This window comes from Canis lupus, chromosome X (genome assembly GCF_003254725.2).
Source record: "Canis lupus dingo isolate Sandy chromosome X, ASM325472v2, whole genome shotgun sequence".
Lineage (NCBI taxonomy): Eukaryota > Metazoa > Chordata > Mammalia > Carnivora > Canidae > Canis > Canis lupus.
The window spans coordinates 49,727,087-49,739,849 of NC_064281.1; the positions used below are offsets into that span (position 1 = coordinate 49,727,087).

At 41.4% G+C, this 12,763-nt stretch overlaps 1 pseudogene; it reads right to left on the reverse strand.

The window, feature by feature from the left end:
* Positions 1-900: 900 nt before the first annotated feature.
* The window catches only part of LOC112671903 (cyclin-J-like), a 53,203-nt pseudogene continuing 41,340 nt past the window's right edge, over positions 901-12,763 (reverse strand).

Consider the following 12,763-nt stretch of genomic DNA (forward strand, 5'->3'; position numbering starts at 1 on the left):
ACCACTTCATTCATTCTAAGTTACAATTATGTTCTCAGTTGAAAACACATCCTAGCAGGTGTATTTTAATCTATGTTATACAGGTAGTTCATACTATAACATTCCCAAAGCATGTTGCATTGCAGTTAAGTGTTTCCAAGTGGTACAAATTCCCTGAGTTAAATGTATTTTAATCCTAAAGATTTGAGGTTGATCACTTAGGGTCAAAAAAACAATGAAAATTTATGACCATGATTTGAAGAGATCTACTCCACCCTTAATTTTAGTACATAAATACAGATACCTACATACTGTGATAGGAAGTTATAATTCATCTAAAAAATTTTTTTTACTGCACAGATTGGTATAGCATAGCAATTCATGAGTTTAAAATTAGTCAACAATTCATTTGTAGATCAAAAATGTAACTCAAAACTGCAGAATTGAAAAGAAAAAGAAAGACCTCTTCAAAAATTAATACTGTAACTTTCCTTCATAAAAAGACCATTTGGCAAGTCCACAGATAAACATTAGTCTCTGATGTATAAGCGAACATTAGGCCCAGAGCCCATCACAGGTCAAATCTCAAAGTGGCGATTTAGAGTCTGTCCAAATTTTCTATTGTATTGAATATTTTTGAAATATTTGGACCATCAGCCAGGGCTTAAAATTTTTGTCACACAGGGATGTGTTTTAACAGGATTTGACATGCATACTGTTAAAGTGTTTGCAGTGTTTGTTTAGTCCTCCCAGGTATTCATGGTGCACTGAAAGGGAAATTCTGTCTTCCTGATGCTGGTATCTGAAGAGTTCTGATGCAGCATTTTTGAAGAGAAGTTTACAAAAAGCTTTCCCTAGAGCCTTTCCTTTTTGAAGAGAAGTTTACAAAAAGCTTTCCCCAGAGCTTCAAGTCACAGAACAGTCTGGGTCAGGAATTATCTTCACATAAAATCACCTTTTAAAGCATGGAGTAATGCAAGGGTAATGTTCATTTATCTAACTCTGGTTATAAGAAACATTCAGACAGGGCTTCACTTCTACTGGTATTGCCAGTGACATCCCAACACCAGTCTGCACGTGCCCGAAACCCTGAACACTGGTTTGGAAGCCAGAAGGACAAGTCTATAGTGTGTAAGATGAGGTGTGTGTGGTAGATCCAATCTGCTGGCAGGTCGGCTGTTCTGCTACAGGATGGCGGTACTGCAGCGAAGTGTGGTGGATCTGATGGAGATAGTGGGGCTGCTGAAAGTGAACCGGCCATGAGGGCTGGGAGGCTGACTGCAGCACACTCAGCTGCGCTGGCTGGGACCCTGCCTGTCCTCTCTGTTTGTTGGCCTCTTTCACATCGTTATCATGTGCGATCAATAGCCGTTCAATGCACTGCACTAAAAAAATCCCAGGAGTAAGCAGTAAGACGATGCAGTCTTGTGGGCCACGTTGGAGAAAGACGAAGTATAATCCTTGAAGAAGCCACACATGCAGCAGCTACTAAAGAAGGTGCATAATTTAGAAAGGCATAATCTTGCAAAGATACTTCCAGGAAATAATCTGCATACTTGGCCATGTAAAGTTTCGTTTTTTCCAAGCAAATCATCGGCCAGCCATCATGAAGATCTGTTTCGCGTACTGCTTCAGATAGATAATACTCCATGAAATGAGCAGCTGTTGGAAGGCAGAGGTTCCACTGAAAGGTTTCTAATAATAACAGTTCCATATGTAGCAATTATTGCTTTGTTAATACTAGATTCATATTAGTCATACAACCCAGGCTGTTGAGCTGTTCCAGTTTAGGCACGCTATCTTCTTTTTCTTCAAATTTACTTTCTAAAAGCAGACAGGAAAGTGAAACTAAATGCAGCTGCTGGATAGAGATGTCATATCGATCCATAAATCAGTCCAGCAAATAGCAAGATGTCGGGCAGAAGGGCAGAGGGTGAAGCAATTGCTCACTATGGCAATCAGGTCAGCAAAATACCTTCTGAGACTTAGTTGAGGGGACTGGCCTTTGTAGGAAGGCAACTTCAGCTCCTTGTATCGAAGCGCTTGATGAATGTCGGCGGCCAGCTGCCCCCGACACCTACAGCTCCATGGGACCGGGCGGCACGCCTGGCCGGACGCGGCAACTTCAGTCCAGAACCGCGGCCCTCACAGCCCCAGCCCCGCCGGCGTGCGGGGGAAGCCCGCCCGGCTCGTGATGCGGACAGTTGGCCGCGAAGCACCGGCCTCAGCTCGGGCCCAGCACCAGGGCGCTGGCACCGCCGGTTGTGAAAGGACCGGCAGGCGGCTCCACGTACAAAGCCAGCGCCGAGAGTACTGTTTCTGATTCTTTCTTTTGTGGGGAGTTTTTCCTTCTAGTCATTTTGCTCAGTGCAGAGTGGCCAAAAACAAGTTGTACTGGAAAAAGCAGAAAAAAAGAGGAAAAAAAGCGGGGGGGAGGGGGACAAACAGAAAACAAAAAACAAGGGGGAATATCCTCTCATTCTATATACTGTAAATCCCTAGACTTCCCCTGGAACTTTCCAGCACTGCTTGGTCAATAACTTGCTTTTCCCCTGTCTTTACAGCTGGTCTTCTAAGGGAGGGGCCTGCTGTGCTGATTCTCAGGTGTGTGCACCTGGGGGAGCTGCCCAGCCCCCTGCCAGGTGCACAGCTCAGTGGGAGCTATTTATCCTTTGAGGCCCCTGCTTAGTCCCAGGTACAAGGTGACACCAGGAGGAACAACAGTGGCAGTGGCCATCTCTCCTGCTCTGGAGTCAGCTCTCGCAGTAACTACCGCAGCTCCCAGTCTGCAGGGGCCTGGATGCCCCGGGTGCTGATCTTCAGAGCTTGGGGCTGCCCGGCAGCAAGAGCATCCTTGCTGTCCTGGGCCCTCCTGGCCTCTGCCTGTCCTGGGGGGAGTGCAGGATCTTGGGCTGTGTCCCCAAGCGCCCTTGACTCCGGGGCCTGCACTGCTGGAATCATGCTCCCGAGCTGCACAGTCCCCTCCGTGTGGAGCCGTTACCTGAACCACTGCCTGAGCTGCTCCCGGGGTCCTGCCAGGCATGCACTCCAGCCCTTTAGGGAGCTGGACTCATGGTGTGTGGCACGCTCTCCCCCGGGGCACAGTTCCTCTGTTAGTGCCCCTGGGAGCCTGAGGGCATCCCTCCCCGTCCTGGGATCCTGCCCGAGTTCCCTGGAGCGCCTTTCTGTGCGGGAAGATTGGTAACATTTCTGCTTCTCCGGGACTGGACTTTTCTGTCCTGGGGGCACTCTCTGAGAGGCCTTAGCCTGGCTCCTCGCGGGGGCCCTCCCCCTTGGGTGCTTTTTAATTTCTTTATTTTTTTCTGTCTTCCTACCTTGATAGAAGCGTGAACTCTTCTCACTGTAGCATTCCAGCTGTTCTCTCTTTAAATCTCAGGACGAATTTGTAGGTTTTCAGGATGATTTGAAACTTATCTAGGTAAGTTGGTGAGGACAGGGGACTTGGGGACCCTACTCTTCTGCCATCTTGCCCCCTAATACTTTTTTGATGGTCTTGAAGATGTCTGTCATATAGGGCCACTAGCAAGCATTTGAAGACTATTCGTTTAGTTGGCCACAAAGACTGTGGATCTGAGCTACCCTACCATAAAGTCTAGAGGGCAAGAATTTGCCCCAGACCTATCTTATAAGAGGAGGGTGAAGGGAACAAGTCTGTGTAACTTCCTGGCCTGTATCAGCTAATGTGCTGATAGCTGCATGTGCAGGCCCTCATTTCATCTTCACAATTACTATGAAGGTGGTAAGTAGATTAATCCCCTTTTATAGGGAAGAAAACTGACTCATATAGGGAAAGTGGCTTGGCCCAAGACAACATGGTAAGGTACAAAGCTAGAGCCTAGGCTCAGGTTGGACCAAGTTAATTGTAGATTAAGGAAGGGATTTTGTTTGAAAATTATGGAGATAAAAGCAAAATGGGGTCCTAGATGTATGTATCTATATCAAACATAAATTGAATATGAGTTAACTGTGGTTTGAAGAGAAATGGAAGGTATGTATGGTGATGTGTGGGAAGCAATTCAGGAATTTCCTTAGAGGTTTTAAAACTAATGTTTCTTCGTTCACTATCCACTTACTCTTAGAATCTTAACCTCACTCTCTGTTCACATATCTGGTAAGGGTCTAGATGTGGCTTTGCATCTGTTTAAATTAAATGTGTTAATAGCTTTACAGTATAATTTTGAAAGTAATTTTGCAGATATCTTGTCTCTCAAGCCTCAGTAAAGCCCCATTTCGCAGATGAAGAAAAAAGCCAAGAGAGGCAAAGGACTTGTCCAAAGTCACCCACCCTGACACAGAAACTAGACTCCTAACTCAGGGCCTTTTGCTCTTCCTAAAGCCCCACACTGCCTGTATCAAGCTGCTGCAGTCCCCATGGAATCCAAATGTCTCTGTTACTTCAGCCAGATGGTATACTCCAATATGGGGAGCCTACAGAGGGCCAAGTATGTCCTATGCTTCCAATCCATTGACATTACAAGGAGATGACAGTTAATCTAGGAGGAAGGATCTTGGGAGCACCTAGAGCTTGGAAGGTTTGTGCTATTTGTAACAATCAAGGTGTCCAATTAAGGAAAGGGTTCATAAGCCTCTTAATTTCTATGAGTTTATCTTGGCTTCTTGATCTCTTTAATAACAGATATTTCACCTGCTCTTACTTTGTAAGAAACCAGACTAGCAAGGAAGGGAAGGAAAAATGTTGAAGATAAGAAAGGGGAATAGAAAGAAATTATAGCCTCTGCCACTTCTCCTGAAGTAGTACTTTAAACAATACCTTCAAGCCAAGTTGGTAGCCTTCTTATAGTAAATGTTCAATAACTCTCCATTCATTAGAAGTCTGTAATGGATGAGAGAATATTTAGGTGCTGTGCTAGCAGTAAGTTCTGATGCATTATTTTATTAGAATAACTGATTTGAGGTGGTGGAAAAGAAAACTTAGTCCCATCAGGACCAGCATTGTCCTTATTGATAAGAAATAGGTAAGGAGGGCAAGGAATGTTGAGGTGAATACCATTAAAATGCAAGGAATTGGGCAGCCCAGGTAGCTCAGCAGTTTAGTGCTGCCTTTGGCCCAGTGTGTGATCCTGGAGATCCGGGATCGAGTCCCACATCAGGCTCCCTGCATGAAGCCTGCTTCTCCCTCTGCCTGTGTTTCTGCCTCTCTCTCTCTCTGTCTCTCTCTGTCTCATGAATAAATAAATAAAATATTTTTAAAAATGCAAGGAATTAGCAAAGGAGAAGTCAGCCAGTTGTTGACATGATACTTTCAGGGAATAGATTAAGATTTGAGTAGAGGCCAAAATGTTTGAATTCATATATCTTTTCCTGTGCTTCAATACTGAACTGAACCAAGAGAGGAGACAGAGATGCAACAACTTTAAAACTGAATTGTCTTTCAAAAAGTGCTGCAAAGTACTTACTAAATTTCTCAAACCATGTTTCTTAATTAGCATTCCTAAAAGAAAAATGAACCAACGTTTTTGGGTCATTCAGCTAAAAAATATTGATTATATACATATTACATCAGGCATTATGCTATGCAGCAGAGATCCCATAGTAAATACAACAGACATAGGCCCTGCCCTCAGCAAGCTTGCAGTTTTTTTGGAGAGAGACCAGTTATATTACAAAAATCACACACAAATATATAGCTATACCCAGCAATTAGGGATTGGAAGAAGTCTGGGTTCTGTGAGTATACATAACAGGAGAACAAACTTAGTCCTGGGCAGAGGGCAGGGTTATAGTCAGAGTATAGCTTCCCAAAGGAAACTAGACAGGAAAAGAGAGAAGCAGTAGGAGTCATCAAAGATTCATTCATGCAGTCAGCCTTCAAATATTTCCTGGGCACCTACTACATGCTAGTCACTCTCCTAGATGCTAGTGCTTTACATATAATTCAGATAACTCAAAGAAGCATTACTGTTATTATCCCAATGTAATAGAGAAGGAGGCTAAGGCATAGGGAAGTTAGGTAGCTTTCCCAGAGTCACTCAGCTAATAAGTGGCAGAACTGAGATTTGAATTTAGACAGTGTAGCTCTGGAAGCCATGCCCCTAACCACTATGTTTTACTGCTTTCCTAAGTTTCCTGTTCTCATGATGTTTACATTCTAGTGGGAGGAACAAGACAATAATCACAGAAAATGAAAAAATAAATATGATAATTTTAGGTGAAGATAAAGCCAATAAACAAATTAAAAGAAGGTAATGGAATTACAGTAGTGTCAGAAGGGAGAATATTTTAAGTAGGATGCCCAGGGAAGGGTTATCTTCAGAGATGACACTGAAAAGGAATTCCTAAAAAGGAATCAGCCATGCAATGATCTGGAGGAGAAAGAGTATTCCAGGCAGAGGGAAGAGCCAGTGTAATGGTTCTGAGGAAGAAACATGCTTGATCTATGACAGAAAGTAGGCAGGACTCTGGCTGATTTAGGGGAACAGTAGTATATTGAGGAGATAGAGACAATATCTTATAAACCCTACTGAGAAGTTTGGATTTTACTTTAATTAAAATGGCATCCATTGAGGGTTTTAAGTAGTAGAGTAACATGATCTAGTTTTTATTTTTATTTCTATTTTTATTTTTTAAGATTTTATTTATTTATTTGAGAGAGAAAGAACATGAGCATAAATAGGGGGAGGGACAGAGGAACAAGCAGACCTCCCACTAAGTGTGGAACCCAATGCAGGGCTCCATTTCAAGGACCCTGAGATCATGACCTGTGCCAAACTCAAACACTTAGCTGACTGAGCCACCTAGCCACCCTATGATCTACTTTTTAAAGATCACTTTGACTGCTGTGAGAATAATACATTTTACTGGGTCAAGAGTGGAAGCAGGAAAACCATCAAAGGGCTATTGCAGTTATCCAGGAAATAGATTATGGTGGCTTGGATTGGGGTCATAACAGTAGATATGAAGAAAAACAGACTGATTAGAAACATACTATTGGGGCAGCCCGGATGGCTCAGCAGTTTAGCTCTGCCTTCAGCCCGGGGCCTGATCCTGGAGACCCGGGATTGAGTCCCACATCAGACTCCCTGCATGGAGCCTGCTTCTTCTGCCTGTATCTTTGCCTCTCTCTCTCTCCTTGTGTGTGTGTCTCTCTCGTGAATAAATAAATAAAATCTTTAAAAAAATAAACATATTATTGGATGTAGAACTGGTATGATTTGCTCATAGATTGGATAAAGAATTATGGAGGGAAAGATAGGACATCTAAAATGACTTATGAATTTTTAAGCTGGATAATAAGGCAGTGCCATTCATTGAGACAGGGAAGAATAGAAGAGAACCATAGGTTGTTAGAGTCAGAAGGGTTCCCACATATGATATATGGGAAAACTGAATATCAGAAATTGTAAATGACTTGTCTAGGATCAACCGGTAAACTGGGAGCAGGGATAGGTAATCCCATTTTCACAATGTTTCAGATATGTTTATGTTCTCTATCTCTTCAATTAATCTGGCCTAATAATTCTTATAATGTGTGTGTAGGAAGTAATTGAAGACTTACTCAGGATTCCCTTAGGAGATGGGAATTGTGGGTGATTATAGCATATAATTTACATCTGCCTACATGGATTATGCCCAATATTTTCAGACAATGTTTCATCTCAGATTCTTGCTATTTGTGATGGCTTGTGTCACTGAACTTTCTTGCTCCTCTGCCCTTTCTCACCTACCCAATGTCACTGACCTAAATCCCCCAAATGAAAGTGCAGGGTGGGGTGCCTGGGTAGCTCAGTTGGTTAAGCATCTGCCTTAGCTCAGGTCTGGATCCCAGGGTCCTGGGATGGATCCCTGCATCTGCTTTTTCCTCTGCTTCTTCTCCCTGCCCCTTTCCCCATTCATGCTCTCTCTGTGTCTAAAATAAATAAATAAAATCTTTTTTTAAAGTGCAAGTTATAAAAAAAGTGCAAGGTATAAAGAAATGCTGTCACAATAGGGAAGCTCCATTCCAAGTCTATAAACCCTAGTATGAAAAACCCTATTATAAAAGTAGTCTAGTGTACCTCTACTAAGTTTTCTTAGTACACATTCATCAGCTTCCTCCAGAACTCAAGGAAAAAGATACACTGACTGCTGAGTCCATGACCTTTGATTCAAATTCCAGCTTTCATACTGCCTCTCTGTGTCTTGAGAAAGTCCCTTCCCCTACAAGGTCTCAGTCTTCCCATCTCTAAAATGAAAGGATGGCACCCTCTGGAATGTAAAAGAAACTATCTAACAGAGTATATATATGCTTAAAAGCCCCATTTTCTAAGCCTAACAAGATGTGAACCTAGGGTCCTCTCTTGTTTTCTTGTGTCATCTATCTCCCCAACTTCCAGTAGATATGAGTCATTTAAGCCATCTGCCCTTGCTCTTTCCTCTTTATGCTGTTTTAAAGGATGCAGTCATTCTCTCATTTCCTTAAACTTTTTCCTTATGTGCTTGTTCCCATAGCACTTGTATTCTGACTAGAAAAGGTGAGAAATCATGTGAACAAGTGCTTTGTTGTATTTATTTCTTAAATGTATGCAAGTTTTCTAAATCTGTATGGATCAGCTTCCATGAAGAGGCAAGCTAAGGAGAGCTCTGTTGAGGGACTGGCTGCACCACTAACCAGCCAAGCCTCTCTGCGTCTCAGTTTCCTCATTTGTAAAATAACATCACATCAGATGAAGAACTCCAGGGCCTGCTTTATTAGTGACATTCTGAGATACTATTTTATAACACATATACTTTTAAAAATTCATCAGCGTACTGGGAACATTTGCCACTGTTCCTCTCCTTGTTAATTTCTCACTTACTCAGAATCATGCAAAGGAGAGAAGGAGGCAGGAGATCTGGTTACTCTGCCCAGCTTTACCATTAACTCTCTGTGTTACCTGTGCAGGTCGTTTCCTTCTCTTCTTCCATTCTAACATGTTTAACACAAAGGGGTTAAACTAGCTGGTCTGGTATTCTAGTTTAGTCACTTTGGGATTCTATGATGCTGTAATTGAGTATCTTTGAGGATTTCTATGTAGACAAAAGAGTTGGATAACTATATTGGTAACTTTTCTGATTCCTTGGATATTGCCCCCCCCAAACACATAACCTGGTAATGGTCAGGATTTTCCAAGATGTGTGTTCACCTGTGTGTGAATGTTTGTTGTTCTACTAAATGCTTTCATCTACACTAACTCTTATGAAGACTAAATATTTAATTAATATAGTTTTCTTTCTTTAAATTTTGGTAAGAGAACAACTTGGATGATTGGAGAATTGGAGAATGATTTGGATGATTTGGGTTTCATGGAAGGGAAAGATATTCAGGAAGGAACAGAAGAATTTAACAAACATTTTTTTCTTTATTTTAAAGTTTATTTAATTTAAATTCAATTAATTAACATATAGTATATCATTAGTTTCAGAGGTAGGAGTTCAGATATTCATCATGGCATATAACACCCAATGCTCATTACATCACATGCCCTCCTTAATGCCTATCACCCAGTTACCCCATCCCTCACCCACCTCCCCACCAGCAACCTTCAGTTTGTTTCCTATAGTTAAGAGTCTGTTATGGTTTGTGTCCCTCTCTGATTTTTTCTTATTTTATTTTTCTCTCCCTTCCCCTATTTCCATCCATGTCATTACAAATGGTAAGAGTTCATTTTTGATGACTAAGTAATATTCCATTGTGTGTGTGTGTTTATCACATTTTCTTTATCCATTCATCTGTTGATGGACATCTTGGCTCTTTCCATAGTTTGTCTATTATGGACATTGCTGCTCTAAACATTGGAGTACAGATGACCCTTCAGATCACTATGTTTGTATCCTTTGGGTAAATAACTAGTAGTGCAATTGCTGGGTGGTAAGGTAGCTCTATTTTTAATTTTTTGAGGAAACCCCATACTGTACAAACATTTTTTTCTTTTTTTTTTTTTAAAGATTTTATTTATTTATTCAATGTACAATGATAGTCACACAGAGAGAGAGAGGGGCAGAGACACAGGCAGAGGGAGAAGCAGGCTCCATGCACCGGGAGCCGGACGTGGGATTCAATCCCGGGTCTCCAGGATCGCGCCCCGGGCCAAAGGCAGGCGCCAAACCGCTGCGCCACCCAGGGATCCCCAAACATTTTTTTCTTGATCCAACATTTCACTTCAACAAATGTTTATTGAATAAGCTCTCTATTTTGGTTGTTATTCTAGGGGCTGGAAGTCCAGAGAAATAAGAATGTTTCATACTTTTAGGAAGTTTACAGCCTAATTTGAGATGGCCTAGTAAATAAACAATAGCAGTACATTGTGAGTTGTGTTCTAATGGAAAAGTTGATAGCATGCTCTGGGATCACATAGAAAGTACTAAGGAATTCCAAATGGGAGAATCAAGAGGGTTTTCCCAGACAGGCATTATCAGAGCTGGATCTGTTGCAGGTACCATCAGAGAGCTTGAATCAATTTCCTGTGGTAGGCAAAGACATGCATGTCCCTCGAACCCGGGCATGCCCCTCTAAGCCAACACATCTTAAATAAAGACTGACTCAAAATTTCTCATCCTCTTGACCCTGTTACTTCCTTGGTTTATTTAATGCTACAAAGGCTAGTGAATATTAGCTCTGAAAAGGCTTCTCAGAAGTCAGCTATATCAATGGTTTTCAAATTGGGTTTGAAAAAGCTCTAAAATTTCAGAGTAAAGGGGAACCACCCCATTTCTGCTTCAACTAGAGCTCAGCTAGTTTTGGTTTCATATTTGGAATTTTCATAAAAGAGATTTTTCAACATAATGCTCTGTTGTTTAAAAAATACTGGATTTTGGGATCCCTGGGTGGCGCAGCGGTTTGGCGCCTGCCTTTGGCCCAGGGCGTGATCCTGGAGACCCGGGATCGAATCCCACGTCGGGCTCCCGGTGCATGGAGCCTGCTTCTCCCTCTGCCTGTGTCTCTGCCTCTCTCTCTCTCTCTCTCTATCATAAATAAATAAAAATTAAAAAAAAAATACTGGATTTTAAAGAAAAACAGTAATTTAGTCTTACTTGTCCTTATTTTAAAGATAGAAAAACTGAGGACCTGGCCAAAGACCAAAGAAATGCAACAAGAAAACAAGTGCTATTGAAATAAACATGCTTATCTTTATTTGTCAAAAACAGCTTTGCCAAAGCGTCTGTATAGACTATAAATCCTCCAGTCCCAAGCTAGTAGCCTTGCCTAGGATCACCTGGGTGGCTCATTTGGTTAAGCCTTTGGCTCAGGTCATGTTCTCAGGATCCTGAGTCCCATTGGCCTCCCTTCTTGCAGGGAGTGTGCTTCTCCCTTTCCTTATGCCCCCCCCCAACTTGTGCTCCCTGTCTCAGGTACTCTGTTTCTCAAATAAATAAATAAAATATTTTTTAAATTTTTAAAAAAGAAGTCCAGCCTAGTCTGGCTTTGTTAGCAGTGGAGAGCCAGGTTAAGGCTGAAGGAGATCAGAATCTGGGCCAAGAATTCTCCCCATTCCTCTGTTACCACGTATTCATATTGGTGTTAGATGAATGTTTGGGGTTGGGGAAGACTTAGGCCCCACATAAAAAGCTGTACTAGGTATATTCACTGACAAGCCACAGACCAGAGAGTTAGTTGGAGTGTGATACGAATTAAAAGGAGTATCCCCACAGGTAGGAGATGCAGAGCAAGAAAGCTCTAAGGGAGTAACACATTTGGAAGCTCTCAGTGGGCAGCTGCCTCCAAAAGAGTGTGTCCATAAGAGACAAGGGCTCCAGCCACCAGACTTCAGTTAGTCTCGATATGAAAGCAATGGAGGAAGGTAGATACACTGTCCATTAAGATAAAAGTATGTCTCTGTTGTAGAGGGATTGGTGACCTGAGCAACAAACTAAGGCATAGGGAACAAGATGAGAGCCTAATCACTAGCACTGGTACAAAATGTTGATACTTTCCAAATGTTGATACTTTTCCAAAATGATACATAAGTTTAATGCAATTGATAACAAAATACAGAAAAAGTTGGGAGCAGCTTGAGGCAAGATAATTCTAAAATTGATATGAAAAGGCAAAGGAACTGGAATAGCTAAAAACAATTTTGAAAGAGAAGACTAAAGTGAAAGAAATCACTGTAACCTATTTCAATACTTATTAAGTAGCTATGGTGTTTAATACTGTGTATAAACATAGAAATCAATGGAATAGAAGAGCCTAGAAACAGACCCACACAAATATACTCAACTGATTTTTGTCAAAAGTACAAAAACATTTCAGTGGTAGAAGGGTGGATCTTTCAATAAATGATGCTGGACTAAGTGACTTTCTGTTGGCTAATAAATCATCATCATCATCATCATCATCATCATCATTATCTTGACCTAAACCCCACATCTTATGCAAAAATTAATTCAAAATTGATGATGGACTTAATGTAAAATGTTAAACTATAAAAACTTCAGGAATGTTAAACAGGAGAAAATCCTTAGAATCTAGGGCTAAGCAAATACTTATATTTATATCCAAAGCATAAATCATACAAGGATAAATTGATAAATTGTACTTTATCAGGATTTAAAACTTCTGTTGAGAGAAGATGAAAAGGGTGACGGGCACTGAGGGGGGCACTTGACGGGATGAGCACTGGGTGTTATTCTATATGTTGGCAAATTGAACACCAATAAAAAATAAATTTATTAAAAAAAAGAAAATACATGAAAACCACATATTCAACATAGGACTAGCATCTAGAATATAAAAAGAATCTTCAAACTTCAACAGTAAAATACAGCCAATCTGATTAGAAAATGG